An 8452-nucleotide genomic window follows, 5' to 3' on the forward strand; every position below is an offset into this window, starting at 1 on the left:
AGAAAGCAATCCAATAGTTACATGGCGATTCACTGCCACGAATTACAACTTTTTACAAATGGTTAAGTTTAATTTATTTTTTTAATCAATTGTAGTAAAAACTATATGTTGCCAAGACCTTTAACCAATGGCCCACTATACTTTCCATATTGAGAAAGTTCAGTTATTCTTTCCATTATGTTTCCTGGCCCATTATAGTTTAATAAAGAAAGTTTCAATCATTTTCTTTTTTTAGTATAAACTAATCACGTGTAAGTGCTTATCCTTTTAAGTCATGCAAACATACTAATGGCACTTCGACCCCGGTTAGGATTCTAATTGGTGCAGCACCGCCTCAATAAACCTTATTTGAGCAGCAAACAACAACTGCTATCACTGCCTCTCAGCAGTTATAAATACCCATGCTCTTCATTGTTTTTATCGCATTCTGTAGTATTCTCGGCAGCAGCTTGTGGCTTGTTTGAATAAAAAAGAAGGTAATTTATTCTCCTCTTATTTATTTTATTCTTTTATCATTCTTTTTTTTAACAGCTCATGCAAGATTTATACTTCTCGCTCAAATAACGTCTTTCATGCAAAGGCGATAACCACATGGTGCTAAGGGATGACTACTCATCTCCAACATAAGAAAGGTAACTTTATGATAATTTATGACAAAGATAAAAGGTAACTTCATGGTAGTCTTAAGGCAAAGGTAAAAGGTAAAGGTAACTTAATGGTAGTCTTATGACAAAGGTAAAAAGGTAAAGGTAACTTCACGATAATCTCACGGCGTATCGGGATGACTACTCGTTCCCGCTATAAGAAAAGGTAAAAGGTAACTTTATGGTAATCTTATGGAAAAAGGTAAAAGGAAACTTCACGGTAGTCCTACAGCGTATCGGGATGACTACTCGTTCCCGCCATAAGAAAAAGTAAAAGGTAACTTTATGGTAATCTTATGGCGCATCGGGATGACTACTCGTCCCAGCCATAAGAAAAGGGTAGTTCCTGCCATAATAAAAGGTAATTTCATGAAAATTGGAAGGTAAACTCAAGAAGGTTTAAAGGATTTAAAGACTTCAACTTATAGATCAAAGAACCCGATGAATCCAACTTTCAAACTTTGAAAGCTTCAATATGACAGACTTGAAACTTCAACTTATAGTCGCAGAGCATCTGAAGACTTCAACTTGTAGACTTCGTGAACTTGCAGGTTTCAATATGGTGAAGTTGAAATCTCCAACATAAAGACTTAGTGAATTTGAAAACTTTAACTTATATGCATAGGTCATTTGAAGACTTCAACCATCAGACTTTGTGAACTTGCATGCTCCAATATGGTAACTTGAAAGCTCCAACATGAAGACTTAGTGAATTTGAAGACTTCAACTTATATGCATAAGTCATTTGAAGACTTCAACTATTAAACTTCGTAAACTTGCAGGCTCCAATATGGTAACTTGAAAGCTCCAACATGAAGACTTAGTGAATTTGAAGACTCAACTTATATGCATAGGTCATTTGAAGACTTTAACTATCAGACTTCGTGAACTTGCAGGCTCCAATATGGTAACTTGAAAGCTCTACCATGAAGACTTAGTAAATTTGAAGACTTTAACTTATATACATAGGTCATTTGAAGACTTCAACTATCAGACTTCGTGAATTTGCAGGCTCTAATATGGTAACTTGAAAGCTCAAACATGAAGACTTAGTAAAGTTGAAGACTTCAGCTTATATGCATAGGTCATTTGAAGACTTCAACTATCAGACTTCGTGAACTTGCAGTCTCCAATATGGTATCTTGAAAGCTCCAACATAAAGACTTGGTAAATTTGAAGACTTCAACTTATATGCATAGGTCATTTGAAGACTTCAACTATCAGATTTCGTGAACTTGCAGGCTCCAATATGGTAACTTAAAAGCTCCAACATGAAGACTTAGTGAATCTAAAGACTTAAATTTATGTCAAAAGAGCTTATACTTCATAGGGGTTTGCCCCCATTGAGTCACCAACACTTGATGCAAGTCTGGAGATTGATAAAGTTAAAAGACTCTTGAAGACTGATTTTTTTTATATAAGGAAGAACATATATATTTTTTTGACACTCATGCAACTGAACTCAGAATAAAATTTCAAGCGCCTACGTACCTCAATAAAGGGGATCAAGTCACAACGTAGTTCTGGGGTGAGTGTTTTTTTGTTTTTTTCCTTTTTTTTTTTTTATTTTTTATTTATTTATTTTGCATCCTAACTTTTGCCTAGGCCGCCTCTTTCGAGGTTTTTAACCTAGCAGACATTTTTTTGATTCGTTCACAGTTTATACTCTTGTGGGCCAGGAGTGGATATGCAGTTTATAATCGTGCCTTAAGGAGTGCCATCTTTCTTCAAGGATAGTACTTCTTCAAGAACTTGGCATTGATGGGGCCAATCCTCACGCCATCTGCATCGACAAGCTTCTAAACACCATTTGAATATGTCTCTTATACGACATATGTTCCATCTCACTTTAGGTTGAATTTGCCCCCATACTTATGAGAAGTAATAATGGACCTTCTTACTGCAAGGACTTGATCTCCAACTTGGAAGCACCTCAAGTGAAACTTTTTGTTGAAAGAACGGATAGCCGGGCTGATAACATCAAGATTTTGTTGAGCTTCTAGCCTCTTTTCATCAAGAGCTTCTAACTCCGCAAGACGCAACTTAGCATTTTCTTCATCGGTGAGCCCTTCTTGAATAGCCAGTTTCAAGGAAGGTATTTGACACTCAAGTGGCAAGACTGCTTTAACTCTAAAGTAAGTGAGTATGGGTTTGCTTGCCTCGGTGTACAGTAAGTTATCCTATACGCCCATAAAGCTTCTTCCATTCGCTCATACCAGTCTCGTTTGGATTTGGAGATGGTTTTCTTCAGTAAATTGCATAAAGTCTTATCGAATGCTTCGGCTAGACCATTGGCGGCAGCGTGGTACATAAAAGACTTACGTTGTTTGAAACCAAAAAGATCATAGATTTTGTTCATTAGCTTGTTAACAAATGGCTTTCCATTATCAGTTATTATGTATTGAGGAATTCCAAAGCGGCAGATGATATTCACTCAGATGAAGTTTGCGACATTTTCTTTCTTTACTTCCTTGAGAGCAACAACTTCAGCCCATTTTGAGAAGTAATCTATCGTGGCCAAGATGTATAAGTGTCCACCAGAAGATTTTGATAGTGGATCAACAATATCCATTCCCCAAGCATTGAATGTCCAAGATGCTACAGTTGGATATAGTACCTCTAGAGGTTGATGTATGAAATTTGTATGGAATTGGCAAGTTTTGCATCTTCTAGCATAGTCCAAGCAATCTTTCACCATATTTGGCCAATAATATCCCATCCTTTTAATGTGAAAATGGAGCTTTGGTCCAGACTGATGTGATCCACAAACTCCCGAGTGCGCTTCTTGCAAAGCTTGAATTATTTTTTCCTCTCCCAAACATCGTAAGAGTACTCCTTTAAATGATCTTCAGTACAGTGTGTTTTTGTAGTAAAGGAAGCGAGGTGTACGACGACGAATGTTAGTCTTTCTCTTTGGATCTTATGGAAGTACCCCATAACACAAGTAGTCAATGATATGCTGTCGCTAATCTTTCTTTACAGCTTCAGACACAGCAACGAGGTATTAAAATTTACTTTCTTTATCCTCAGTTGATGGCAGTACTACCCATACTTAGCGGATAGTGACTTGCGTCTGATTTGGAAGAGTCAGGGTTGAGGTCAAAGCAGCTAGGGCATCAACTTGCTTATTTTCTTTCCTTGGCATATGCTGGAGGGTTACTTCTCCAAGCCATCCCATCAACTTTTGTGCATATTCATGATATGGTCTTAACTCAGGCTTTCTGACTTCATAGCTTCCCAATAACTGTTTTATCACCAATTGGGAGTCACCAAAAACTTCTAATTGCAGTTACTTCATGTCGATAGCCATCTCAAGCCCAAGTATGAGAGCTTGATATTCAACAACATTATTGGAGCAACGATTCGTTAAGGTAAAAGAGTAGGGGATGACTTCTTCTTGTGGAATGACAAACACTCCGCCAGCACCAGCTCCATCTCGATGTGCAGCACCGTCAAAGTATATCTTCCATGAGGATCTAACTTCAACAACCATTGCATCTTCATCAGGATCATCACTCAGCTCCCAGTCATCACGTATCGGGTGATCTGCCAAGAATTCAGCCAATGCTTGTCCTTTTATAGCTTTTTGGGGAACATACACAATCTTAAATTGTTAAAATTAAAGGTACCACCTTGCAAGTCGGTTACTGAGGACTGGTTTTGATATCACAAACTTGATGGAATTTGCCCTAGACACAAGACGGGCATCATGAGCTTGAAACTAGTGTTTCATCTTTTGGATAGAGAACACCAATGCCAAACATAACTTTTCAATAAGAGAATACTTCAGCTCATTTGGTGTCATTATTCTGCTCAGATAGTATAGTGAGTTTTCTTTGCCTTCACTATTTTCTTAAGCTAGTAGTGCTCCAACTGACCTCTCTTGTGCCGCGATGTAGAGTATCAATGGTTTTCCAGGTATGGTGCCGCAAAAACTGATGGCTTCATTAAGTATGATTTGATACTCTCAAAGGCGTTACTACAAGCTTGGTTCCATTCGAAGGGAGTATCCTTCTTCATCAGACGACTAAATGGTTGACATTTTTCGACCAAGTTTGAAATGAACCTCCTTAAATATGCTAGCCTTCCTTGAAGGCTTTTTAACTCATGAATGTTTTGAGGCTCGGGCATCTTTAAAATTACATCAGCCTTAGCTTGATCAATTTCAATTCCTCGGGGTTGCACAATAAATCCAAGAAACTTTCTGGAAGTAACTCCAAAAGCACACTTCAATGGATTCATCCTACGTTGATATCTTCAAAGTAACTCGAACACCATTCTTAGGTCTTTTAAGTGGTCTTCTCTCTTTCTTGACTTCACTACTAGATCATCCACGTAGAATTTAAAATTTTTATGGAGTAGACCGTCAAAGATGTTTTGCATAGCCCTTTGATAAGTGGCGCCAGCATTCTTCAAACCAAAAGGTATCATCTTGTAGCAATAAATACCTTTGGGCGTACGAAATGCAGTGAGCTCTTCATCTTTTGGCGCCATGTGAATTTGGTTGTAGCCAAATGAGCCATCCATGAAGAACGTTGCCTCATAACTAGTAGTGGCATCAATCATTAACTCTGGTATGGGGATTGGAAAATCATCCTTAAGGCATGCGTTGTTGAGATCTCAAAAGTCGACACAAACTCGAATTTGGCCATTCTTCTTCCGTACTGGAACAATACTTAAAATCCACGTGGTATATTTGACTTCACGAATAAAGCCAGCTTCAATAAGTTTGTTAACTTTATTTTCGATCAGTGGAACCAACTCTGGCCTAAAGCTTCTCTGAGCTTGCTTAACAAGACGAGCACCATTCTTGACCGCCAACTAATAGACCGCTACTTTCAGATCTAAGCCAGGTATTTCCTTATAACTCCAAGTGAAGACATCCATATATTTTTTGAGCATGTCTATATATGCAATTTCTTCCTCTATTTCTAGAAACACACTCAGGTAAGTTGGTCTTGGGTCTTCATCGGTTCCAAGATTAACTTTCTTCAAGGGATCTGATGTGGTATTCACTCCTTCTTCAAGTTGATACAGAGCATCTCCAGCATCTTCTTTCCATCAAGGATCATCATCTTTAATGGATATGTGGTGATACTAGAAAGTATCTTCCATCTCTTCATCAACCTTCATTTGAGATGAGGCCTCATTCTTATTTTGGGTCGTGACATGATATGAGGAGCCAATACTTCCTTTATCTTCCTCATATTCCTTGGTATAAACCACAGTATGAGCCTTTCATTTTAACACCTTGTTACATGAAACTACCAGTTTTGTTTGTCGCTTCATTCTAGAAGGAATCAAACTTTCGAAATCCTTTTGTATTTTAAGTAAAGGGTGCATAGTCATGCTTTGACGACTCCTCTTACACTTATTAATTTTCCTCTTATTTGGAGGTCCCAACCTTTCAAACACAGAAGTTCTTACAGTTGACCCTCCAAGTCTGTCAAATACAGAGGATTTTTTATTAGCAGCAGTGGATTCTTCTTCCACGGTAATGTAATTACTGACTGCCCTTCTTATGGAGATGCGAATTGGAGGTGGCTGCATGTATCCTAGACCTTTACGTGCCTGCCTGGTTGTACCCTCCGATGAAAGTTTGCCCAACCTTGATGGCTCATTAGGATTGTATCCAGCCTTTACAAATAGCTTATATCCATTTGGGTCAAAGCCTTCTTTCGTACGCTTCATAGGGAGTATCATATCTTGTGGCAGATTTTGAGCCATAGACTCTTCAAGAAGTCTTGAGGATGGAGTTATTGCATCAATCTTACTGGTAGGTAAAGTTAGCCCCTTTAGCACATTATCTTGGGAATCCAATGGGCGATCTTTCTCTTTCTTTACCTTTGGCACGTAGCGAAGAACATAAGTTGCCTTTTTTTTCATAGGAGCGATGCTTTATTCATTTGAAGTGGAGAGAGGCTTCTTGGTGGTGACTTTTTCAACAGTCACCACGGCCTTCTTGGCTGCAAGTTCATCATATTTGGTCTTAGTGACATCATCAACCCTTTTCTCATTCACGATATAGTTCTTCAAATAGAATTTTGCATCGGCAAAGTGTGATTCAGCTTCAGTGAATGTCTTATCATCAGCTACTATCTTTCTTTCAACTCTATTTTTGAGGTACTTTAAGCATTGATAGTAAGAGGATGAGGTAATTTTGTTCCCGTGCACCCAAGGCCTACTAAGTAATATATTGTATGAAGTTTTGGCATCAATACATTTTATTGAAAATCATCCATACGAATCCCCAACTTGATAGATCCCATGGCCCTTTGGCCCCCTTGGTTGAATCCTTGGATCATTATACGACTCTCGTCCAGTTTGTCAGTAATGATACCAAGTTCTTTCATTGTATGGATAGGTAGGATGTTGATTCCAGATCCCTCATCTATCAAAACTCTATTGATCTTCTTTCCTCAAATCTGGCCCATCATGTATAAGAGACGGTTATGTAAGGCCTCACCAAGTAGAAGATCGTTATTTGTGAATGTGATTTTTCTATCACATACATGTGCCTCTTGGCCAAGCAGTTCAGAGGATGAAGGAACTTCTATGGGTATAATTTCACCCTTTGCCCCCTATTTGGAAGTGTTAAAACAAGATGCCTCAAGATTGACTTGGGCAATCTTTCCGCGGAATCAACTTGGTAAAAATTCCTCTAAAGTCACCGGTCGTCGAGGTTTCTGGTAGTGAAGTTCTGTCACCCTTGTCTTCTTTAGAAGTTAAACCAACTTCTGTTTACTTCCATGCATCGGACGAGACCAATTCCGATAAGGAGGTTTTTTATTCTCCCCAGTCCCCATCTACTTCCACCTCGACTCCCGAAAACCAATCCATTGAGAGTTCTCCCAACGAGCAGAAAGAGAAATTGGAGTTTCTATCTGAAAACCAGCAGAGCGTAGTTTGTTACGTCAGCTCCAAAAGGATAAGTTGCATTGGAATTGATAAAGTTCCATGGAGTTCATAATTGCATAAAAAGAGTCAAAGTAGTGGCTGCGACGCGTTGAGGTACTTCTTTGACGGTCTCCGTACGCCTGGTCGTTTCTTCACCATTCTTCTTCGATTGGTTGCTCGTACGTCTCCTTTCGTAGACTCGTCTTCTTGCGTCTGCATCTGGTCACCAGAGTCCAACCTTCATTATCATCTTTGTTAAGTGAAGACCTATCGGGCTTTAATATTTCCTCATTATGCTCTCTGACACATATTTAGACTGGGTCGAGCGAGCCAAAAATGATAAATATTTGATGAGAACTGGCCGTCTCATCATCAAAGAAAATCTTCTTCTCTTTTGCAAGTTGCATGACTTTGTCTTTAAAGACAAAGCACTTTTTCATAGGGTAACCCATAAGCCTATGATACTTGAAATAATTTGGGTCATTGGTCCTTCCAGCTTCAGCAGAGCGTTTCATCTCCGGCAGATTAATGAGCTTATGATGAAGAAGTTCATCAAAAATCTTGGCAACGTCAAAATCAAGGAGAGGATACTCCTTTTCTTGCATTTCCTTTAAAGTTAACATTTGATTTGGAAGTGGTCGAGAAGTAGTCTTCATGCTTTGCTTCTTTCTCACCTTTGTGGTGACCTTCACATGAGACACGTCGACATTCATGTATTCTTTGTTATCATTTTTAGGGACGAACTTACCCCACCTTTTGAGTTCCTGCTTATCCTTTCCCCTTCGAGGGTCATGGATAGACGCTCCTTCCTTTCCAGCAGAAGACATGCTTAACTCCATGTCATGAGCACGAGTAGCTAACTCTTCAAAGGAATTTGGCTTAATGCCTTGCAAGATATAGAGGAGCTTCCA

The sequence above is a fragment of the Capsicum annuum genome, chromosome 1 (genome assembly GCF_002878395.1).
Source record: "Capsicum annuum cultivar UCD-10X-F1 chromosome 1, UCD10Xv1.1, whole genome shotgun sequence".
Lineage (NCBI taxonomy): Eukaryota > Viridiplantae > Streptophyta > Magnoliopsida > Solanales > Solanaceae > Capsicum > Capsicum annuum.